General features: G+C 39.4%; 1 protein-coding gene across 5 annotated transcripts in view; it reads right to left on the bottom strand.

The window, feature by feature from the left end:
• TMTC2 (transmembrane and tetratricopeptide repeat containing 2) overlaps window positions 1-26,257 on the bottom strand; it is an 842,237-nt gene that overhangs the window by 654,151 nt on the left and 161,829 nt on the right. The window lies entirely within an intron of this gene.

Here is a 26,257-nt window from a genome sequence, read left to right as displayed (position 1 = left end):
TCACTTGGGAAAACATCCATCAATTTTTAAAATTCATCTCTCAATATCTGGTGATTACAACCATTCAGAAATTCCCAGACAACACTCTGGCACATACTTAGGCATTATAATTATTAGTCATTCAGAGCAGAATTAAACAGAACTGGAATTCTCAATAAGAACACCTGAGTAGAACATTCTGGGTTTACTAAGCAAGGAGAACTGGGGTCATCACCTCTCCTCCCCTTTATCCTTGCCTAACTGAAAACAGAATAAACAAGTGCCCATGCCAGATTTTCAAGTGATCAGAGTAGGAAGGGAAGTTATGGTTACTAGAATCTACTACAGAAAAAAAACCAAAAAACAAAAAACAAAACCCTCTACTTTCAAATCTTTTTTGGGTGGACTATTTGGTTTGTTCCCTTGAATATAGGAAGAGATGTGAGGCGTAGCAAAGTAGTGATATCAGCGGTAACCTAAGGCTAGTTATTTGAAAATACCTGAAAAACAAAATTTGAGTCTAGGGATGGGTGATGTGAGAAAAGACGAAAAATATAATTTTAGTTCTCATGAAAAGAACAGTCATCTCTCAACGTCTATGCATCTTATTACTCTGAAAGTGAAGTTCTTCTGGAAAGTAAATAGTAAACCTAGATGGCAATACTTATTATAAAGAAGTGGGATATCTTTTCTAAGAGCACCAAGTAATATTTGTACCATCAAATAAGCATTTTTAAATGCGTGCTTTTATTAGCTGAAATTAATCATCAAAAGGGTGACCTTCGATTATACTGACTTCATGAATAATAAACTAGTTGCATGTTTCATGTTATGCAGACACAGAAATAATTCATATAGCTGCCAAGTGGCCATGAGCCAGATGTTTGAGAACACACGAAAATACTAGCAAGTTTTCAGTTCAGATTCTGTTCTGATGGCCTCTCCAAGTGTGTCTTCTTGCCAGAAGCTTAGCAACTTAGCAAAATGCAATTTTGGGAGCCCATTGGTGGTGGCTACCAATCTAAACAGATGGAATTTTTGTGTAAATATTACCTACCTAATATCTTTTATTCCCTCTTTTATTGTGAGATTTGAAATTAAATTTTAATCATATACTAACTTTTAAAGATTATATATGTGATCTAAGGTGTTTCAGAAAGTTCACAGGTAGCTTCACAAGAAGATTTTGAAACAGAAAGGAATTTCACAACTGTGAAACCCACGTAACTATAGCAGTATTTGTCTTCCACTTGAATAAGATTTCAATACAACCCAAAAGTTTGATCTCACTTCAAATTAGTTTAAAAAAAAAAAAGAATTCTGCATTTATTAAATACCTATTTTGAGGGCCATTAAAACTCACCCCATTAATCTTCCTTTTTAAGTACGTCCAGCCTTTGTAGCTATCATTAAAGTACTAGATTTCAAGTCTGGTTAAAATCTGGTATTTTTTTTATTAAGATGTAGATCTTTGATTTTTAGCAATATCAATTTTAAAAAATCCTAGAGTTAAGATTTACTGCAAAAATCTCTCAATGAGTCTTCAAAACATATTTGGATAATTCTTTCAGCCCAACACAGCTCCAATTAGCACTAATCATTGCCATGCCCTAATTATTTAAAATTAAATAAATTGAACTTACACGTGCAAACATTTTGCAATTCACCCTGCACCCACTTCTCTTTTCAAGTTAACTCATAAGATTAGACAACTTGGTTTAATAGATTATTATCATTGGATTAGATCCAAAAAGCATTCGTCTTATGGGAATTCTGTCTTGCTTTAATAGTTGTGGTTTAGTGGATGCTCCCGAACTAAATTGTCAATCATTTTGATTGGCTCCTGGCCCCAAGAACCCTGCTGGGAGACAAGCAAGAAGCTTTTTTCCAGGTGTGTGACTGGTACTCAGTAAGTGTGGACGAAGCAAAGGGCAAGTGGAAAGGACTGGTTAAAATACCTGACTGGGCTGCTCCAGCTTCCGGCGCCATACTTAACATGCCCTTGTTCAAACACGTTAGTTATCCCTGTCCCCGCATAATGTGACCAGTTAGGCACCTTCAATACAGCAACGAACCAGCAACACTTAGAAGTGTACAAACTCATGCAACCCATGCCACGGGCAAATCGAACATTAATAAAACCCACAGTGTATAGTAACACTGTGCTATAGCTTTTGGTAGCCAGAAAATAATAAAAATTACAGGATATGCTTGAGTCTTTATTTAGCCTCTGTGACTCAAGCATTCCCTTTTAAGGAGTATCAGGAAATTCCATTCTCGAATAGGTTCCGTAACAACTCCTAAACTAAACACCCCAGATATTTTACAATAAGGATCATATTTCTCAATAAATCCATTTTTCTTCTATTCTGGACCATCAAATCAACCCACATTATCTTGTTCCTTCAATAATCTAAACAAATGCAGGTCATCCAAATGATATGCTAACGTGAGTACAAATTAAGCTCCATTCTATTTTTCCATGAGAGACCAGATATTATGAGGAAAGAAAGAATTGTGTGTAACTGCCTAATGAATTCAAACACCTGTTAAGTCATTTTATCCCTCCCAGATGAGGCCCCAGAATCTAGTGAAGAGAGCAGTGCCTAGAAAACAACATTCTATTTTGTCATTATATTTCACTGTGAAATGCGGGGCGAAATCATTTATTAGTAGGAGTAACACTAATTATGAAGGTTTAGTAAACATTTTACAGAATGTTTTTACATATATTATCTCCAGGGATTCTTTCTAAAACCTTGTTTGTAAACTTTGTGAATTTGTATTTTACGAAATGGTAGGTGGGGGATTCCCTGGTGGCGCAGTGGTTAAGAATCCGCCTGTCAATGCAGGGGACACGGGTTCGAGCCCTGGTCCAGGAAGATCCCACATGCCGCGGTGCAACTAATCCCGTGGGCCACAACTACCGAGCCTGTGCTTTGGAGCCCACGTGCCACAACTCCTGAAGCCTTGTGCTCCACAACAAGAGAAGCCATCGCAATGAGAAGCCCGCGCACCACAACGAAGAGTAGCCCCCACTCGCCACAACTACAGAAAGTCCGCGCACAGCAACAACGACCCAACGCAGCCAAAAATAAATAAAAACACAATAATAATAAAAATTTTTTAAAAAAAAGGGTAGGTGGAACTCAGACTAAATGGGTTGGTCAGAATCCCAGAGCTAATGGGTAGAAGAACTAGGACTCAAGGTTATGTCCTTTAGGGCTTCCCTGGTGGAGCAGTGGTTGAGAGTACGCCTGCCGATGCAGGGTACACGGGTTCGTGCCCCGGTCCGGGAAGATCCCACATGCCGCGGAGCGGCTGGGCCCGTGAGCCATGGCCGCTGAGGCTGCGCGTCCGGAGCGTGTGCTCTGCAACGGGAGAGGTCACAACAGTGAGAGGCCCGTGAACCGCAAAAAAAAAAAAAAGTTATGTCCTTTAAAAGTCCAGGGTGCTATGCCCCACCCCTCCCCCCAACCAAACCACACAGTTCCCACTCTTCAACCACCATCTCCAGTCCTTCACCTGCCAGGCTCCTTAACCTGCTCTCACCCTCTCCAACCTCCAGATGTTATCCAACATAAAAGACCATCACTTCCACAGGAGAGGCTCATAAAACCACAGATGGGTAAATGCTAGAAGAGGTCTAGAGATCAGAAATCTCTATTTGTAAAATCCCAGAACTTTGGAAATTATCTCCTCAATGTTTATTTTTGCAGTGAGGAAATGGATGTCCATAGAGTTTAAATGTGCTCCCCAAGGACAGAGAGCTATTTGGTTGAGGTCAGGACCACAAATTTCATCTGCCTTTGTGTTTGTGGCAAGGAACTTGATCCCTTTGTTTCTATTTTTAATCACTACTCTGTAACAAGAAACTATAATGATTCAGGAATAATTATTAGATTCCAATGTCGTGGACCTAGTACTCAAAGCTGTCCAAAATTTGGCCCATCTTTACTACGTAAACTTCAAAATTCCCTAAGTAAAAAAAATATATATTTTAATAGATCTCTATTGGAGTATAACTGCTTCACAACACCATGTTACTTTCTGTTGCACAACAAAGCAAATCAGCCATATGCATACACATGTCCCCATATCCCCTCCCTCTTGAGCCTCCCTCCCACCCTCCCTATGCCACCCCTCTAGGTCGTTGCAAAGCACCTAACCAATCTCCCTGTGCTATGTGGCTGCTTCCCACCAGCCAACTATTCTACATTCGGTAGTGTATGTATGTCGATGCTGCTCTCACTTTGCTCCAGCTTCGCCCTCCCACCCCATGTCATCAAGTCCATTCTCTATGTCTACCTCTTTATTCCTGCTTTGCAACTAGGTTCATCAGTACCATTTTTTCTTTTTTTAGATTCCATATATATGTGTTAGCATATGGTATTTGTTTTTCTCTTTCTGACTTACTTCACTCTGTATGACAGACACTAAGTCTATCCACCTCACTACAAATAACTCAATTTCGTTTCTTTTCATGGCTGAGTAATATTCCATTGTATATATGTGCCACATCTTCTTTATCCATTCATGTGTCAATGGACATTTAGGTTGGTTACATGTCCCAGCTATTGTAAATAGTGCTGCAGTGCACATTCTGGTGAATGTCTCTTTTTGAATTATGGTTTTCTCAGGGTATATGCCCAGTAGTGGGATTACTGGGTCTTATGGTAGTTCTATTTTTAGTTTTTTAAGGAACTTTCATACTGTTTTCCATAGTGGTTGTATCAATTTACATTCCCACCAACAGTGCAGGAGGGTTCCCTTTTCTCCACACCCTTTCCAGCATTTATTGTTTCTACCTTTTTTGATAATGGCCATTCTGACTGGCCTGGGGTGATAGCTCATTGTAGTTTTGATTTGCATTTCTCTAATAATTAGTGATGTTGAGCATCTTTTCATGTGCCTCTTGGCCATCTGTATGTCTTCCTTGGTGAAATGTCCGTTTAGGTCTTCTGCCCATTTTTTAACTGGATTGTTTGTTCTTTTGATATTGAGCTCCATGAGCTGTTTGTATATTTTTCAGATTAATCCTTTGTCTGTTGTTTCATTTGCAAATATTTTCTCCCATTCTGAGGGTTGTCTTTTCGTCTTGTTTTGGTTTCCTTTGCTGTGCAAAAGCTTTTAAGTTTCATTAGGTCCCATTTGTTTTTATTTCTGTTACTTTAGGAGGTGGGTCAAAAAAGATCCTGCTGTGGTTTATGTCAAAGGGTGTTTCTCCTATGTTTTCCTCTAAAAGTTTTATAGTATCTGGTCTTACATGTAAGTCTTTAATCCATTTTGAGTTTATTTTTGTGTATGGTGTTAGGGAGTGTTCTAATTTCATTCTTTTCCATGTAGCTGTCCAGTTTTCCCAGCACCACTTATTGAAGAGGCTGTCTTTTCTACATTGTATGTTCTTGCCTCCTTTGTCATAAATTAGGTGCCCATATGTGCATGGGTTTGTCTCTGGGCATTCTATCCTGTAACATTGATCTATATTTTTGTTTCTGTGCCAGTACCATACTGTCTTGATTACTGTAGCTTTGTGGGATACTTTGAAGTCAGGGAGACTGATTTCTCCAACTCCGTTTTTCTTAAGATTGCTTTGGCTATTTGGGGTCTTTTGTGTTTCCATACAAATTGTAAGATTTTTTGTTCTAATTCTATAAAGAATGCCACTGGTAGCCTGATAGGGATTGCACTGAATCTGAATTGCTTTGGGTAGTATAGTCATTTTCACAATATTGATTCTTCCAATCCAAGAGCATGGTATATTTCTCCATCAGTTTACGTCATCTTTGATTTCTGTCACCAGTGTTTTATAGTTTTCTGAGTACAAGTCTTTCGCCTCCTTAGGCAGGTTTATTCCTAGGTATTGTATTCTTTTTGTTGCAATGGTAAATAGGAGTGTTTCCTTAATTTCTCTTTCTGATTTTTCATTGTTGGTGTATAGGAATGCCAGAGATTTGTGTGCATTAATTTTGTATCCTGCAACCATACCAAATTCAATGATTAGTTCTAGTAGTTTTCTGGTGGCATATTTAAGATTTTCTATGTATAGTATCATGTCACTGGCAAATAGTGACAGTTTTACTTCTTCTTTTCCAATTTGGATTCCTTTTATTTCTTTTTCTTCTCTGGCTGCTGTGGCTAGGACTTCCAAAACTATGTTGAATAAGAGTGGCGAGAGTGGACATCCTTGCCTTGTTCCTGATCCTAGTGGAAATGCTTTCAGTTTTTCACCACTGAGGATGATGCTTGCTGTGGGTTTGTCATATATGGCCTTTATTGTGTTGAGGTAGGTTCCCTCTATGCCTATTTTCTGGAGAGTTTTTATCATAAATGGGTGTTGAATTTTCTCAAAAGCTTTTTCTGCATCTATTGAGAAGATCATATGGTTTTTATTCCTTAATTTGTTAACGTGGTGTATCACATTGATTTGATTTGCATATAGTGAAGAATCCTTGCATCCCTGGGATAAATCATGATCATGATCATGGTGTACGATCCTTTTAATGTGCTGTTGTATTCTGTCTGCTAGTATTTTGTTCAGGATTTTTGCATCTATGTTCATCGGTGATTATTGGTCTCTAATTTCTTTTTGTGATACTTTTTTTCTGGTTTTTGTATCAGGGTGATGGTGGCTTTGTAAAATGAATTTGGGAGTGTTTCTCCCTCTGCAATTTTTTGGAAGAGCTTGAGAAGGATGGGTGTTTGCTCTTCTCTAAATGTTTGATAGAATTCGCCTGTGAAGCCATCTGGTCCTGGACTTTTGTTTGTTGGAAGATTTTTAATTACAGTTTCAATTTCATAACTTGTGATAGGTCTGTTTATGTTTTCTACTTCTTGGTTCAGTCCTGGAAAATTGTACCTTTCCAAGAATTTGTCCATTTCTTCGTGGTTGTCCAGTTTATTGGCATATAGTTGTCTGTAGTAGTCTCTTATAATCCTTTGAATTTCTGCAGTGTCATTTTTGATTTCTCCTTTTTCATTTCTAATTTTATTGATCTGTGTCCTCTCCTTTTTTTTCTTGATGAATCTGGCTAAGGGTTTATCAATTTTCTTTATCTTCTCAAAGAACCAACTTTTAGTTTTATTTATTTTTGCTATTGTTTTCTTCATTTCTATTTCATTTATTTCTGCCCTGATTTTATGATTTCTTTCCTTCAATTGACTTTGGGTTTTCTTCGTTCTTCTTTCTCTAGTTGTTTTAAGTGTAGGGTTAGATTGTTTATTTGAGATTTTTCTTGTTTCTTGAGGTGAGATGGAATCGTTATAAACTTCCCTCTTAGAACTGCTTTTGCTGCTTCCCATAGGTTTTGGGTCATCGTGTTTTTGTTGTCATTTGTTTCTATGTATTTTTTAATTTCTTCTTTGATTTCTTCAGTGATCACTTGGGTATTTAGTAGCACACTGTTTAGCCTCCATGAATTTGTGATTTCTTACAGTTTTTTTTCCTGTAATTGATTTCCAGTCTCATAGCATTGTGGTCAGAAAAGATGCTTGATATGAGTTCACGTTTCTTAAATTTTTCAAGGCTTGATTTGTGACCCAAGATGTGATCCATCCTAGAGAATGTTCCATGTGCACTTGAGAACAAAGTGTATTCTGTCATATTTAGGTGGAATGTTCTATAAATTTCAATTAGATCTACCTGGTTTCTTGTGTCATTTAAAGCCTGTGTCTCCTTATTTATTTTTTGTTTGGATGATCTGTCCATTGTTATAAGTGGGGTGTTAAAGTCCCCTACTATTATTGTGTCACTGTCGATTTCTCCTCTCATGGTTGTTAGCATTTGCCTTATGCATTGAGGTGCTCCTATGTTGGGTGCATAAACATTTATAATTGTTATATCTTCTTCTTGGATTGATCCTTTGATCATTATGTAGTGTCCCTCCTTATCTCTTGTAACAGTCTTTATTTGAAAGTCTATTTTATCTGATATGAGTATTGTTACTCCAGCTTTCTTTTGATTTCCATTTGCATGAAATATCTTTTTCCATCCCTTCACTTTCAGTCTATATGTGTTCCTAGGTCTGAAGTGGGTCTCTTGTAGACAGCATATATGTGGGTCTTGTTTTTCAATGCATTCAGCCAGTCTATGTCTTCTGGTTGGGGCATTTAATCCATTTACATTCAAGGTTATTATCGATATGTATGTTCCTATTACTATTTTCTTAATTGTTTTGCGTTTGTTTTTGTGGGTCTTTTTCTTCTGTTGTGTTTCCCACTTAGAGAAGTTTCTTTGGCATTTGTTTAAACCTGGTTTGGTGGTGCTGAATTCTCTTAGCTTTTGTTTGTCTGAAAAGCTTTTGACTTAGCCATCAAATCTGAATGAGATACTCGCTGGGTAGAGGAATCTTGGTTGTAGGTTTTTCTCTTTCACCACTTTAAGTATATCCTGCCACTCCTTTATGGACTGCAGAGTTTCCACTGAAAAATCAGCTGATAACCTTATGGGGATTCCTTTGTATGTTATTTTTTGTTTTTCCCTTGCTGCTTTTAATACTTTTTCTTTGAATTTAATTTTTGTTAGTTTGATTAATATGTGTCTTGGTGTGTTTATCCTAGGGTTTATCCTGTATGGGACTCTCTGTGCTTCCTGGACTTGGGTGACTATTTCCTTTCCCGTGTTAGGGAAGTTTTCCACTATAATCTCTTCAAATATTTTCTCAGACCCTTTCTTTATCTCTTCTTCTTCTGGGACCCCTATAATTCGAATGTTGGTGTGTTTAGTGTCGTCCCAGTGGTCTCTGAGATTGTCTTCAATTCTCTTCATTCTTTTTTCTTTATTCTGCTCCTCGGCAGTTATTTCCACCATTTTGTCTTCCAGCTCACTTATTCGTTCTTCTGCCTCAGTTATTCTGTTATTGGCTCCTTCTAGTGTGTTTTTCATTTCAGTTATTGTGTTGTTCATCTCTGTTTGTTTGTTCTTCAGTTCTTCTAGATCTTTGTTAAATATTTCTTATATTTTCTCAATCCGTGCTTCCATTCTATTTCTGAGATTCTGGATCATCTTTACTATCATTACTCTGAATTCTTTTTCAGGTCGATTGCCTGTTTCCTCTTCATTTATTTGGTCTTGTAGGTTTTTACCTTGCTCCTTCATCTGTGACATATTTTTTTGCCATCTCATTTTTATTTTTTGATTTTTTTTAATGAGTGGGATTGTGTTCCTGTTTTACTGGTTGTTTGGCTTGAGGCTTCCAACAGTGGAGTCTGTAGGCTATTGGGTAGAGCTGGGTCTTGGTGCTGAGATGAGGACCTCTGTGAGACCTCACGCCGATGAATATTCCCTAGGGTCTGAGGTTCTCTGTTAGTCCAGTGTTTCGGACTCAGATATCCCATGGCAAGAGCTTCTGCCCGACCCTGGGCTCGCAAATCAATATCCCACAAGCCGCATGTGGTGGCCAAAAAAAAAGAAAGAACAATAACAAAGTAAAAAATAAAATTAGACTAGTAAACTAACCGATATGTTAGCAAGAATGTGAAAATAAAAATATAGATAAATCAACAACTGGAAGATACATCAGTAGCACAATAGTAAAAAAGAGGAGGAGTGGGGAAAAAAAAAAGAAAAGAGCATGGCGGGGGGAGGGGGGAGGCCTTGGCTGTGGAGAGAGGGGCCTAAGCAAGCGTGAGGTTTGGGTGGTGGGCGGGGCCAATGCTCAGGACCCACAGGGCTGGAAAAGGCCCTGGGGGCTGTGGAGTTGGGGCTTAGCCTCAAGGAACAGAAGGTGCCCCGGCATGCCTCCTACCCCTGGTCTCAGAGGGCAGGGGACCTCACCTGGGAGCCTAGCAGACTTCCTGGGCTCGAATGGGTGGGGCAAACGCCTTCCTCTCCTCTCCTGCTTCTCCAGTCTGGTGTCTGGGAAAGCCCCTCTGGCCTGCCTCTCCTGATCTTTGGAGGGGGGTTTGGAGGGCAGGGTATCAACCTGGGAGCTCAGCAGGCTCCTTGGGCCCAAGTGGGCCAAGGCAATCGCCTTCCACTCCTCTCCCACTCTTCCTGGAGAGTCCCTCCCACCTACCTCTCCTGATCTCCCCCCCCCCCCCCGGGGGCACCGATCTTGTCTGGCCTCCACTTCCCCTCCCCCCTCAGTCCCCCTCTGTCCTACCAGTTCACTCTGGGGTTCCTCCCGTCTCCTTGGGGGTCAGAGTCCCCCACCAGCGGCCGGCAGGTGCCCTAGTTGTGGGGAGACACTAACTCCACATCTTCCCACACCACCATCTTGACTCCTCCCTCCCTAAGTAACACTGATCTTTTTGTTTGTTCAAAACTTCAAAATTCCCCCAGGTATCAGTCTCATTAAACAAATTTGTATCCATCTACCTAATGTCTTAAATGTCTACACTATCTTAAATGTTCTCCGTCACCTTCAGTTTAAATTCCAGTTCTTCCACAAGACATCCCCAACTTCTCCTGGCTACATTAATCCCTGACTTCTCAAAGTTCTCTAGTCTTACAAATTTGTACCATATATGAAAGATATATTGTAAAGGTCAAGTCTAAGTTGTTAAGGCCCAAAATGACACTAAGCATATATAATCTTAATGATTATCACACTCTTCAGAAATAAGTGTCACTGCTCCCACAGGAATACAAGCTCCTAGAGGACAGGGATTTGTCTGTTTTCTTCACTGAAGTAAACTATCCACAGCAACTGGACCAGCACCTGGCACAGGGCAGGCACTCAACACTAGATGGATGAATGGGCATGTGAGCGATTGAGCAAATGACTGATTGAATGAACGAAAGAACAATGAACCAAGAAAGCAGTCTCGAAGGGAGCTGCAGGGCAGATATGAGTGCAGTATTAGATACACCAGAATCTTGATACAATGATCGAACTGTCCAATCTGATCTCTCTAGTCTACATATCTATAAAGGACAATACGGAGAGGGGATTCTTTACCCCAGGATTTTTTGAAGTCTACATGGCTAGGTGATAATGCAGCTCCTCATTTCTTTAACTTACATATTTATGTCGCTGTCCATACCTTCTTTAACAAATCATTAATTTTTCCTGATGGGTACTATATTAACTCAGGAGTCAGAACAATGGTAAAGCATTTAAAGGTCCCAGTAGCTAATAAGGCCTGTCTTCCTTACTGTAGAAAAAAGTTCAAATGTTTTTTAAATATATTTGAAACATGAAGCCAGGTCAAGTTCCTAATCTTTAGGGCTCTTTTTAATCAATGAAGAATAGGAGAAGAATATAGTGTCTTAAAGAAAAGAAAAAAGGAGAGGGAGAGACAGAGAGAAGGAGGCAGGGAGAAAAGGAGTCAGGAAGACAAGACTTTTAATCATTAGATTTGTAAGTTCACCTGAACAAGATGACAAGTAATCAAATTACAAAAAAACCTTTGGGCATCATCAGCTCTAAATGAAGAGCCTTAAAATATCCACTTCCCTTTCTGAGTTCTTCAGGAAGTGATCTGTAGTATTAGGAAGGCTTGTAAAAAAAATATAACACTGGACAAACGTAAGGCATTACAGGTATGAGGGATGGATATTCTTGAAACAGCAATGTTAGTTCCTTCAAAAGGATGCTATTGTGGGATGTGAGAAACTTCTAGGTAACTGCATACCTCCGAGTGATGGGAGACTATGGTCCTAGGGAGGAAGCTATTTTTAATCTCATTTCTAAACATTCCTGTTGAAAATGCAGTCACTTCCTAGTTTAGTGTCATACATAGAGAATAGAGAATAACATAACATAGATAATATAATAACATAGAGAATAACAAAATTTAGCAAATGATAAATATAAAAATGGACTAACATCTTTGCAATGTTAGATAATAGTATCAGAATATTCACATTTACTGCAATTCTCTAATGAACTCTGACTTCTAAAAAAAATATATTAAAAAAAATAACAGGAAAAACCATACATAAGTTCTTATGGCACATACTTTAAAATTAGCCAATTTGCAGAGAAGAGTAACTGTCTTAAAACGGATAAAAATAAAACCAGCTCACATTAATGGAGCACTTAGTGTATGCTAGGCATTCAGAGATTTCTACATAGTAACTCATTCAATCATCAAAAAAACCTTAGATTTGAGGTGTACTGAGACACAAAGAGGTAGAATCAGAATGTCCAGGTCAGGGCACTATAAAAACAGCAGGCTTTATTTATCCATTCTCTCATGCAGCCAGCTGCCTCATTAAGATAGGGACGAAAATATTACAAATCATCGCCAAAAAATCTGAAATAACCTTGAAAAGGGCCAAATGTAACGCTGCACTCAAAAAGAACAATTAAACGTTACTTATCAGAATGTATTTACAGAACATTCAGAACTGGAGATTTGGGCTTGATGAGTTTGAAAGAAAAGAAAAGAGATGCCAAATTCACATGGATCCTTACAGATTTAGTTCTCTTGGATTTTTAAAATTCTCAACCAGTACTTCTAATGATGTTTGATTGCCCCAAGTGCTCCTCATTCAGACAGAAGGAAATGGCCAGTTTTCTAAAAGACGGGATGAGAGAATTATATAACACAGTAAATATAACATTGTCAAACTTTCCACTACCGCCGAACTGAACTATGTCACAGCCACCAACACATCGATCACCAAGTTCTTTAAAAAAAAAAAAAATCACTGCCAAAGCAAATAACTTCTTATCTACTAGGGACGTAAACACAGTAAGACACACACCATCACTCCACTACCACCAGTAACAACACCAGCCAAGAAAAAAAGATTATGAAACCAGTATTTACTTCTCAATTTTCTTCCAGTGACAGCTCCCCTTCACAATAAAAGTGCTTGGCCTTTGTATTAAGAGCAATAAATAAATATCCTCAACATCTCTTTCTAAATAATTTGCAAAAAAAGAAAATTAAGGAAGATGCAGAAAAAGAAAAATTCAAGTACCCTTATATTACAAGCTAAGTTTCTACTGAAGATATATTTTTACAGCTGCTATGAACTTCTAGAGCTGGTTATTCTTGGAAACCACCTTCTGCTTACTTGGGCTTCCTTTAGGGGAGAATTGTTACCAAAGTTTACTTTGCATGATTAATTTGAATGAATTTGGTATCCAGAGAATAGTCAAGAGTGCTAAATTTGGACTTGAATTTACTTTCAAAATATAGGGTAAAGAGGAGAGCCCACAAACACAAAGCAGGATAGGAGATATCTGCTCCGTGAGCTCTCTGGTACTTGGATAAAATACAGAACAGGAAAAGAGAGGATTTGTCTTCTCAGGGTCACCTCAGGCAAACTTCACCACTCTAGATTTCCTCCACTATAAAGGAAGAAGATTAATATCCTCTTGACAGAAGTATTAAAGATCCAGATAAAAGTAAAAATGAATGTGAAATTCCTTTGTAAAATGCATGCAACTTGTAGGAAATTGAATGAATGATACTACTATAAAGATATTATCCCGAAATTGGATAAGAGTCTCTCTGGAGAGCCTGTATGATTTAAATCACATGGGTGTGTGTATCAGCTAAGGTTCTAGATAAAGTCTGCAAACTAGAGCCTACTGGCCAAATCTAGTGCACACCTGCTTTTCAGATGAAGTTTTACTAAAACACAGAACATCCAGTTGTTTGCAGTAATCCAGCAGAGCTGAACTGTTGTCATGGAGTCCAAATGACGGAAAGTATTTACTATCTGGCCCTTGACGCTGAACGTTTGCTGACCTCTGAGACAGAGAATACAATATGGCAAGCTCTCAGTCTAGATCACTGTTTGTTTGTTTGTTTTTTTGCAGTACGCGGGCCTCTCACTGTTGTGGCCTCTCCCTTTGCGGAGCACAGGCTCCAGACGCGCAGGCCCATGGCTCACGGGCCCAGCCGCTCCGCGGCATGTGGGATCTTCCCGGACCGGGGCACGAACCCGTGTCCCCTGCATCGGCAGGCGGACTCTCAACAACTGCGCCACCAGGGAAGCCCCTAGATCACTGTTTGACACTTGACAATGTTATTTCTTTTAGTTTTTTTTTTTTTCTTTTAAAATTTCCCTATAGAGAATAGCAAATTCAATTTGTTGTTTCAAGAAAACATGCTCTTTTTCTTGCATGGAAAAAAGGATCAAAGCCAATTTCTAATTCCGGGCCTAAAATGACAGTACTGCTCATGTGAAATGACATAAGGAAACAATTATGTGGACGAGAATAGGGAATTAAGAACTAGAAAGTATGATGGACTTCTAGGAGAATCCATTTCAGAAAACCAAGTGTTAACTGTATTTGAGTTTAGAAGATAATGAAAAAAATAACTTCAAATCATCATGATAAAAGGGAGATATGAAGATATTTTAATACAATAGATTCCTCTGAAAGGTGAAACAAAACATAGAGCCCACTTCGGTTTGCAATAAATGCTTGGTCCTCAAAAAATATTATTATAAGTACTCGGGATCTAATCTTCTGTTCCGGCAATGAATGAAGAACTTAATATCTGCATAATAATTCCATTTTTCCAATCAGATTATTTCAAAGACAGAGAAAGTTATGATTTTACTAAAAAAAGATTAGCAATAAAATTATTTTTAAAATTATGATTAAAAATAGTATGATATAATTTGGTTCTTGAAGCATCCCCAGAAACTCCCATATTAGGAAAATAACCCCTGGAGAGGTTAAATGACTTGTCCACAATTACACAAGCAGGTAGTGGCAGAAACTGTGAGAACCCAGGCCTCCTGATTAGAACTGCAGGATTTATGTCATTATGCCACATGGCCATACTTTTCACAGTGTGTTCCCTTTTCTCTGAAATCACAACTTCTCTCAAATGTCTAACATTTTTCAGAGGCTCGCATGTAATTAACCCAGAAAAAGGCCACCAGCAGGATGCAAAGGTGTAGCTTCAAACAACCTTTATGTTAAGTCTGATGTAAATCAGCAAATGTCTTAATGGCATATTAAATTTTTATAGAATCGTTCTCCCATAATTAACTTGATGTTATTTCTCTTTTAAAGCTGCTCAGAAGTAAATCTACCTCTAGGAAATAAGCTGGGACATATTTTAGGATGGCCATTTCTTTAAAGGGGTAAAGAAATACTCCAAATTCTGTTCCATCTTTAAATATGTTTAGTTTGTCTAAAAATATGCTTCCTTTTTTAAAAAAAAGTAAAGGTATGGAATTGGGTCTATCTTAGATTTTAAAAGCACCTTTACACTTTGATAAAACCCCTGGTCACAGCTAAAAAAAAGTCAATAACATGCACTTAAATAGAACACAATTACTTCTGCATGTGTAAGACATATGTAATACACATGGAGAGGCAAATATATGGAAAAGACTTAGAAGTACCTCGATTCCTATTTACACTATAAGCCGTTGTTACTCATTCAAGAACCAAGGGCTGCATGTACAAAACACACAGTCAAGAAAGCAATCAAATACTGATGTCAGATTCTTACTGCAGAAAATTGCATTTATGTAGGGGCCTACAATTTATCATAATTTTGAAAAAAACAAAATAAGGATCTAAGCATTCTGACCTAAACATAACCCCAAGGAAGATACCTTGATTACCCAAACTCCATAACCAATTTGTTAAACAGTAAATAAGACAGGAAAGCATATTAAAGACACCAGTGAAAACATGCAGCAGTCTCAGTAAGACTTTAACCAACTACATGGCCTGAGGTCAGAGCTTTTTTCTACAGATCTTATTAAACCTGAAAAATTTTTTTTAAAAAAAGGGAAAACAACAACAACCCTACATCTTTTAAAAACAGTAACTACAGCTCCAAACTCCCTCATTCTTAATTTCAAAATATGGAATTAAGATTTTGGTGATAGTTGCAAAAACTTGGTAAACACACTCAAAACCAACATAACCTATACACTTTAAATAGACCAATTTTATGATATGCGAAATGTATCTCAATAAAACTGTCAAAAAATACAAAAAAAGCCCAACGTGAACTGACATGAGGCTATTTACAGTCTTTATGCCATTTATTGTAAATATTCATATATTTCCCTTCAGAAATACTAAAAGTTTCTTACTTTGAAATGCTGCCATGTTGGGGGTGTTATCGAATACAGAGTTTAGGCACCATTACTTCCAAATAATTTTTTAAAAAAACAGAATTACATCTGGCCTCAAAGGTTATGGGTATTGCATCAGGGAACTTAGAGCCCTTTTTTATAGAAATACAGGAAAGCTCAAATTCCAGAAACACTCTTTACAATCCTCGTCCAACAAGACCCGACATCCTGTGCAGGGTAGGACCCACTAAGACACACAGGCACTTGTTGGCATCACAACATTGCTAGTTATTCTAAGCTGTTTTATAATTTTAATGAAATTTATAGGAAAAAGTTTTTAACCTGAATTCTAAAACCACCTCTGTATCACAGACTCATCTTTTCTTTTATAAAGCCACTAGGAATGCATCGCCTATCGCCTATACGCGTAAATAAGTTAATAAGGTTGATTAGCAGTGATGCGGCAATATGAAATTCGGAGCCAAACCAAAGGTTTCACTGTGAACTGACTCCAGATAATTCTTTTTTGCATGCTTTTGAGAAACACCATGCATTTCAGAGGAGGGAGAGGAGCTATAAGGAGCTTCAGAAGCAAATCTAACCCAGTCCAACCTCAAAGGAGGTATGTACAAGGCCTCTCTTTTAAATCTGTTCAGTGTAGGACAAAGCCATGGCGGACATGCTATGCCCTTGCAAGCCAATGGGATGTTGATGATCAAGCTCAGAATACTCAATGACTATTTCTCTTCTGGGACAGGAAGATGCAAAAGAAAAAGAGTATCCAGCCCTTGTTCTAAAGGAGGCTTCTAAACCAACTACACACACACACAGGCACACACACGCACACACACACACACACACAAAATCAGTATTACTCATATAATACCTTAAATAATCAGGCCACATTTTACTTGAAGGAACTCAATTGAAAGATAATGTGCTGCACTGGAAATGATCACTGGATTTACAATTAGCACTGTCTTTGAAATCCAGCTTCACTGCATGCTAATCAATTCGGGGGAATTCACTCAATCTCTTGTAAAATGGGTACAAATAATGACCCCACAGGGTCACTGTGACAGTTAAATTAGAAAACAAATGTAAATTCCAAGAGAACAGAAATTTTGTCTGTTTTCTTAACTGCTTTATCCTCGACATCTAGAAAGGTGCCTCATACCTAGAAGACACTCAGTACCTATTTTTCAAAAAATGAAAAAATAAGAAAGCATCTAGCAAACTTCTAGTCACATGACAGGTATTGAGGGAGAAAAAAAATGGAAGTTGACTCTGAACCCAAGTTAAATGCACCCACATGAAATGTTTCTAAAAACAGTTAAGAACAGAACAAAATCTTGGATGAGCAGAGCTACTGAGATGCCACTGCTTTTCTGTCACTCAAGACTCTTCCCTCACCAGACTAAATAAATTTGTCAGACACGTGTGCACTTTATATGAAATTCTATTAGCATTAAGGCAGAGTCATATAATTTGTACACGTCTTATACTTCCTAGGGACTGGGATAATATATTATCCATCTTTGTATTTTTAGCACACATAAAATCAGCTATTGCATGTGGAAGTGCAGGTTATTTATATTTAAAGCTGTTCCAGGTAAACAGCCTTGGTCCCAAAACCAAGTAATACGAAAGCGGTTGATTCTTTCATCATCCTATTTGCATCTTCCATTTTAACCAAACTTGTACAAAAACAGTATAATGGAAAGACCATGAGCTTTGGTGTCAAAACTTTGGAAGGAGATCCCTTCTCCCCTAGGCACTCTCTGAATCCTTGGGCAAATTATTTCACTCCTATAAACCTTAGTTTCCTTATCTGTAAATGAGGTTAATAATACCTACTCTCATAGAATTGAACAAAGAAATGCACAGAAGACACTTTGCTAGCACACCACGGTAAGCCTTGATCAATGGTGGTTGTTATCGTAATTACCACCAGCTCTGTGTATATGCAAATGAAGGCTAATGAATTCAAATTGGGTATTTCTCTTCCTCTTTAAAGAATATGGAAGTCAGCAGAGCCATGGAGAAGATTATACTGCAGAATGCAAAAGAATCAAAGACTACAAATTACCCTGTCCAAGAACCAGAAACTTTCGGCTGTTGCTTTGACAGCTTAAATTCAGCCCTTTTCTCACTCAGTCTGCCCATTTTTCAATTGGCACCTCTGTATTTTCTCCTTTCTGGCAATTTTACCTTCATTTTTGGAACCATCCTCACTTTTGACATTAGGGTTGTCACTCATTCGAATATTCACCCAACAGTGAGAAACTAAAGTCATATCGTATGGTCAGAAGAAACTTTAAGCATCTTTAAGACACAAGTGGTGTCCACCACACTCCTGGAATTGCAAGCACCAGGGTGAACGATGATACACCAAGCTGATGACTCTACTGCTAATGCCTAAAACTTTTCTTCTCCAGGTTTGAGCCATGGTACCTTGGAGAGTTGGAAGAGGGTGTCAAAAAGGAGGTGCCCCAGTATTTATTACTTCTCCACCTCTAGACCAACCTCAGACTCAGCATCCTCAAAGAGAAGATCCCTCTATTGAGGGGTAACCTATTCTAAACATAATATCCTGTTAGTAAAGGAAATTAACCAAATCAGGAAGAAAAACACTCTGATTTTAGTCACTTTGTGTTTAGCTTCTGGTAGCTACAAAAGTATGTGTTCCTATTGAAAGCAAGCTTAAATCAAGCTGGAGCCCTAAAACAGCAAAAGGAAAATATTTGAGCCCTTAAGTGAAGCTAGTTCAGGGGGGTAGGGGAGGAAGGGGCAGGGATAGGAAAAAGATGGGCCTGGCGGGGAGGAAAACAATAACAAAACACAAACCAACTCAATTTCAAAAGGTGCCCTGGAATTATTAACACAGCAAAAGAGAAAGAACCTAGGGTGAAATAAGAAGCGCAGAGTCTTAATTAATGACATACTTGAGGGATGGTACATAGCAGTCCATTACAAGTCTCTAGTCTAAAGTGGCAAATAGAAAAGTATTTCCATAGTAACAAGTTTTTTATAAATTAAAGGCAGGGAAGCGATGTGCACAGTGGTAAAAGCACTGGACCTGGAGGACGAGGTACCATGCCAACTCTATGCTTGACTTATCCTGTGACTAATTTCTGTGGGCCCCAAATTCTGTGAAAAGAGATGGGGTAGCATATGGATACATAATTTCTAATATCCTTCTCCAGCCACAAAATCTTGTGTCTTTATGAATATCTTATAATGTTTAATAATATTGTATGGGGTATCAGATTCTCGATGTGCACCAGTGGGTCCCAAACCAAGCTATTTATCAAAATCACAGTGAAATCAGCTCTTTTGCCCTTTTCCTGTTTGCCCATTTCTGTTCCCCTCTTAACAGTAAAAGAATCTAATTATAGGAATGAGATCAGTAAGCAATTGAAACTAACCCCTGACTTATGCTCTCCTGAATGCACACCATGCCCTGTCTAACCTGTTGATTTTTTTTCCTAGTTAATAAGAAGAATGAAGAATTAATATGTTAAAAAATGACTAGCTCTCTACCCGCAATAGCTCCCTTAGCAATCCTGCAGATAAGATCACACGCGCAAGGTAACATCTGAAGAGACAGCCACCCAGTCTGCACACGATGAAGAATGATTCAGAACCCAACCTCCTGCCTTGACGATTCCCTGAGATTCTCCCCCACTCACCCATTTTTTCCCTTTAAAAACTGCCATTGGGGGTTTCCCTGGTGGCGCAGTGGTTGAGAGTCCGCCTGCCGGTGCGGGGGACGCGGGTTCGTGCCCCGGTCCGGGAGGATCCCGCGTGCCGCGGGGCGGCTGGGCCCGTGCGCCGTGGCCGCTGGGCCTGTGCGTCCGGGGCTGGTGCTCCACAGCGGGAGAGGCCACAGCGGTGAGGGGCCCGCATACCGCAAAAAAAAAAAAAAAAAAAAACAAAAACTGCCATTGGGCTTCCCCAGTGGTGCAGTGGTTAAGAGTCCGCCTGCCAATGCAGGAGACATGGGTTCGAGCCCTGGTCCAGGAAGATCCCACATGCCGCGGAGCAACTAAGCCCGTGCACCACAACTACTGAGCCTGCACTCTAGAGCCCGTGAGCCACAACTACTGAGCCCACGTGCCACAGCTACTGAAGTCCATGCACATAGAGCCTGTGCTCCACAACTAGAGAAGCCACAGCATTGAGAAGCCCACGCACCACAACAAAGAGTAGCCCCCGCTCGCCACAACTAGAGAAAGCCCGTGCGCAGCAACGGAGACCCAATGCAGCCAAAAATAAATTAATTAAAAAAAATTTTTTTTAATAAAAATAAATAAAAATTAAAAATATAAATAAATAAAAACTGCCATGGCTGAGCAGGATCTTCAGAGTTGCTCTCTGGACACGAGTCGACCTTCTCTTCAGATTGCCAGTTTTTCTGATTAGAGCACCTTTGCTTTCTACTGACACTTGCCTCTTGAATTACTGGCTTATGAGCGGCAAGTAAACAAACCTGGGTTTGGTAACAACAGCAGGAACTTTTAAAAAGGAGTTTCTTGGGAATCCCCTGGTGGTCCAGTAGTTAGGACTTGATGCTTTCACCACTATGGGCCTGGGTTCAATCCCTGGTCAGGGAGCTAAGATCCTGAAGGTCATGCACCGCAAACCGTGAGGTGCGGCCATAAATAAATAATAAATAGTAGTTTCTTTCCTGCTACCTCTCCACCAGCTCCTCCTCAACACCTCAAAAACAAACTAAAGGGCTTCCCTGGTGGCGCGGTGGTTGAGAGTCCACCTGCCGATGCAGGAGACGCAGGTTCGTGCCCCGGTCCGGGAAGATTCCACATGCCGCAGAGCGGCTGGGCCCATGAGCCATGGCCGCTGAGCCTGCGCGTCCGGAGCCTGTGCTCCGCAACGGGAGAGGCCACAACAGTGAGAGGCCCACGTACCACAAAAAAAAAAAAAAAATAGCTACCACTTATTTGAGGGCTTCTACTTGACAGATATATTAGATAAACACATTTAATTTATTTAATCCTGAATTTGGAGATAGGCGAGTGAATCTCCATTTTATTCATGAGAACTCTGCACCTGCTCAATTTTACACAAGTAATAACTGATGGTACCGAGATTAAAATCTAGGTGTATCTCACCCCTGACTCCATCCTTCTTAATCATTAACATCATTAGTAATTAACAATATTCAATAATACTTATTAAGAATTAATATGGGGCTTCCCTGGTGGCACAGTGGTTGAGAGTCCGCCTGCCGATGCAGGGGACACGGGCTCGTGCCCCGGTCCGGGAAGACCCCACATACCGTGGAGCGGCTGGGCCCGTGAGCCATGGCCGCTGAGCCTGCATGTCCGGAGCCTGTGCTCCGCAACGGGAGAGGCCACAGCAGTGAGAGGCCCGCGTACCGCAAGAAAAGAAAAAAAAAAAAAAAACTAAAAATAAGCAGAGCAAAATATTATTATTCAGTAGCTTCCAGTTTGGGGCTATAATCTCTGGTTTAAAACAGTTTCCCCAGGAGAGGCTGATGATCATCCCAGTTTGGAAACCCATAACGAATCCTAATCTTTAGTCACCACCCCCCACTTAGCCCTGTTATTACCTGCCAATTAAACCAGATTTTTAAATACTGAATTTTCTGAAATCAAAAACTAATTTTACCTATAGACTTTTCTCAGCAAGCCCAAGTTACCAGATTTAAGTTTCTGTAAAAATAATTTGGTCTGAATGTTATTAAGACGTCTGAAATATTTCGTAAAATTTTTGGCAGCCAGAAAACAGGAATGCTTTAAAAATAAAACTTTTTGCTTACTCTGCTCTCCCTAGGAGGTAGGGAAATAAACTAAACTGTGGAACAGCAACAATAACAGCAGCAAAAAGCAGCCTCAATGTTTCCCTGAAAAGGTTTCTTATAAAAGATTCTGGAATCAGCTGCCACAATATTGGCTGCCAGGCTGGGGAAGAATAGGAGGAGGAAAGAGATGCACATTCACCCTTAGGTGATAACTGCTTCCTCTTTCTCCAAAGAATGAGACTTGAACGCTGCAAGCTATTGCAGCTACTGAACGAATCTTCCTTACTATAAACCTTACCAAAAGGAAATATACAGGAAACAGGGAGGTCGGGGGGAGCAGACCAGAAAAGGCCCGGCTCCCCTCCAGTTTCATATATATAAGCAACAGCACCATCCTGAGCCTGAAGGGGAAAAATCAGGCTATAAAAGTATGAGATGATGGCAAGATATTATCAACGGAGAAAAATTAAGGAATGAGTATGTGTACTTATTTTCAATCAAACAAAAGATAAATGATCAAATCGTGTTGTTCAGAAAAATGATCCTTAAAAAAGGTCTTCTTCTCAATATTCTTTAAATTGTCAGCATTGGTGAATAGGATAGCAAACAAGTTGACTGACATTTCACCCTGCATCCCACTAGAAAAGCCGGAGCTATGCTAATTGAGAGCTCTGTAAAACAACAGACAAAAAGTTCACTATTATTGGAATGCTGTGGAAATGCAGTAAAATGCTGATTATCATGATAGTACTATAGAAGAGGAACTTGGCTGAAGACTGTACACTTACTATATTCATATCTGGCAATAACTTGGCAAGGCAAATATTATATTCCTAGTTCACAGACCCTGTAACTGATGTTCAATACATTTAGTACTTTATCTAAAATCATATCATTTAAATCTAAACCTGCATGTTCCAGTCCTACAGCCTTTCCAAAATAGCCTTACTTGCACCTATACGTGAGAAGACTAGCCAATCACCAAGTCGTTCTTCAAAGTGAACATCACTTGTTTCTATAGTATTAGATATATTTAACTTTTTATCACACTATGTCATGAGATTTTTTTTTTTTTTTTTTTTGGTACGCGGGCCTCTCACTGTTCTGGCCTCTCTCGTTGCGGAGCACAGGCTCCGGAAGCGCAGGCTCAGCGGCCATGGCTCACGGGTCCAGCCACTCTGCGGCATGTGGGATCTTCCCGGACCGGGGCACGAACCCATGTCCCCTGCATCGGCAGGCGTACTCTCAACCACTGCACCACAAGGGAAGCCCTTTCATGAGATTTTAAGAAAGAAACTTCACTCGATGGAACGCGTAAACTGGCAAATTTTTGCCTGAATCTTCAAATTAGAAAAAAATAATCCTATGTAATTTGGAGCTTTCCATTTCATAAAAGTTATGGAAATACACTCAAATCATTCATGTATAACTTTGGTATAATCCGAGTACATTACATAAACATGTATTCTGATAAAAAACACAAAACACACACACACACACACACACACACACACACACACACACCCTTTTATAGGGCGAAGGAACTCAGTGTCATATATTAAAAACTAAGACAATGCCCTCAAAAGGCTGGGTTGGTACTGCTAACAGGTATAATGACTCAAAATTCATAAAATTAAAATATTAAGGTTTTTTCTTTTTTGCTGTTTTTAAATACATAAAATTTAATTACTTTTAAGCAGTCACAAATGATGTTGCATATAATCAAAGACTATTAAATGTACTTGGTATGTAGTTATCTTCAGCAATACATTAACGGAAATTCTAGATATATCTTCCATTTCTTCATACACTAAAAGCTAAGAGTCATTGTTTTTACATGTCCTTCATTTTTCTCATATTGTCCCTGCTGTTTTCTCTGAATCTTATATTAATTATAAGCAAAACGACAACCACATACCCAAAGGCAGGTATTGCAGATTCCCCTATTATACCAAAGAGAAGCATTATGATCTTTGCATTTTATTTGATTTCCTGAAGTGAAATGAACAAACATGCGGAGAAAGAAAGAAAGTGTCCTCTGGAACATGAACACGGACTTCACTAATCAAGGCCATAATTACCGAGGAAACATGTATTAAATTCTGAATTCATGCTATTTCACTTGATGCAAGAGTTGTAATCAGACCAACAGAGCATACAGGAGCCATCTGGGTGCTGCAGAGCTGTAAAGACAAACCCTGAGAGCAAGGGCACATCGACCTTCCTAGCACCAAATCACTGCAGACTTTTGTATCAGAAAGTGCTGTTCTTCCCTTTTGATTTCTTATTTTCCTTTTTGAAGAAAGGAATACTGTAATCAGTAGGTATGAAACTGGATATAAAAAATAAAACATCACACCATGCAGCCTTTACCACAGCATCACATATCACAGATATTCTAATGATCAACGAATTTGATTTAATATTCAGTTTTATCCAACCCACCTCCCACCCTGCTCACACCTTTTAAGGAATCTCTAATGTACTCCAGAAATCAGGCTTTCTATAGCTTAAGTTTCACTTGAGAAATCAAAACTAAATTAGCATTTCCATTGTTCCAGGCATTTAAGACAGGAATCTGACTTCTAGGCAATGACAATGGATTTCAAATTTGTGCAAACCACATCATTTTCTGTGAAATTGACAGAACCCAGCTGAATATGAGTAACCTGATAGTCATGAGATCCCGTCAGTCAATTGGATTCCTCTGAGGCAGCAGGTTATCGAAAATTGAGCCAAGTGATGTAATATGCATCCCAGACAGTGTTATGAGAACAGCAGAGATGATTTCAATGAGACTCATTATTCATTCATCACAAGGTCCAATTTGCGTGTCATTTTCACTGACAGTGTCCTCAGTTAACTGGTTGAAATTTAGTGCTGATAGGGTGTTTTATTCCATCCTGTAAAAATTTTTTTTTGTCTTCCTTTGTGAAAGAGTACAAAACAAAGAAGGATTTGTATTTGTGGCCATTCACAGTAATATCTGAACACGTTTCAGGAATACTGGAAGAACGGACATAGGAAAGAGCCCTTAAGGACTCCCTGTTTTTCTCATTAGGAGTATATAATAATATGCCAAATATTACAGAGAAAAAAGTACGACAATATTAGCCTTCAGAAAATAACTGCTTTTCTTTTAAATGCTAAAGAACGAAATAAACACTGATAGGAGACACACTCACTGAATGAGATACAACTTCTACTCCTGAGTCTGGTCGTTAATCTCATCACCCAAGGGACCCTCTCTCCCCAAGGTTTAGGGGAAGAACAGAAAAGAAAGTTCTCCAAGAGGCAAGAAGAGCTGGCCTATACATTCTTGGGCTTCTCCCATGGACCAGTCCAAGGGCTAGCACATTTGAAAGCCATGCATCACTTCCCATCATTGTCGGGGTGACGACCCATCTTAAAGGGCCCCGACGTCGTTAGACACAGTAGCTGTCTCAGTCTACCTTTCCTGATTCATTTTCCTCTCCAGGTCCTGGTGCTCTGGGTATCTAACAAAAGGACTGCTCAGTCCTCCTCAGTAACTTCCTCTGAGCGTCCCTCTGTGTAATGCTCAGGCTCCGCTCTCCACTCTTCCTCGTCTGTCCAATTATAAACGCCCATATCCCAAGAATCCTTCGGGTTCCTCCCACACACCTTTGCTGCTGAAGGCACTTCAGCTGAAAGTCACCTCCCCTTCCTCTAAGCCGCCCTAATGCTCCCAGGGCCTCCCCTCCAGCCCTCACCACTCTTCAGCTTGAATTTCAGTTCTACACTGGCAGGCACTATTCTCCACTTCCTACTACTCTCAAACGTCCTTCAGGGCAGAATTTTTTCGATTCATCTTTGATTCCCCACATCACCTAACACCACGCCTTGCACAAAGATGAATCTTTAAAAAAACAATCATAATTTGTGAATAGAACACTGTCCCAGGTATTAACACTCTAATGCAAGCATTACAGAAACCTGCAAGGGTAATCAGCTTTCCAAATTTAAATAACTGGAACCTAAACCACAAATAGAATACAGAATCATCTTAAGTTAGCTGAGCGAGGAAGACAACCTGCAGGAATAAAATACCCTATTAATCTTTGGCTTTTTGAATTGTAAAATATTTCTGAACCTCGACTTTATTTGTGGTGTTATCTGGTTAGCGGTCTTCGCAGCAGTTCAAAGTTTTAAAGAACTACAGGTCATGAATATTAAATGCTACAACAAGTTTACTTGGAGGAAATCCAGATTCATTTGTAGCTGCATGACAAACAGTCCCCCAGTTTCAATAATGCGAGGAAATACTGTGATCGGAATCGGAGTATCTTGCTATATCTGGATTCTCACAAAGTCAAGTGTAAGGCACATGGGGGAAAAGACAATCCTCAGAAAGCAGGAACACTACTTGGAGTGGCACAGATGGTGATTAAAGACAATCAGAAAGGGCAAATATATCCTATTTCATTCAAGGCAATGGATATGAGGGTCACATCTTGTGTAAAACCACAACCCGGTCTAGAAAGAAAAGGGACAGGGACATAAACGATAAGATTCCACGA

Source organism: Monodon monoceros, unplaced genomic scaffold (genome assembly GCF_005190385.1).
Source record: "Monodon monoceros isolate NGI ecotype Baffin Bay Population unplaced genomic scaffold, NGI_Narwhal_1 Super_Scaffold_6, whole genome shotgun sequence".
Taxonomy (NCBI): Eukaryota; Metazoa; Chordata; class Mammalia; order Artiodactyla; family Monodontidae; genus Monodon; species Monodon monoceros.
This window is presented reverse-complemented; position numbering and strand designations above follow the sequence as displayed.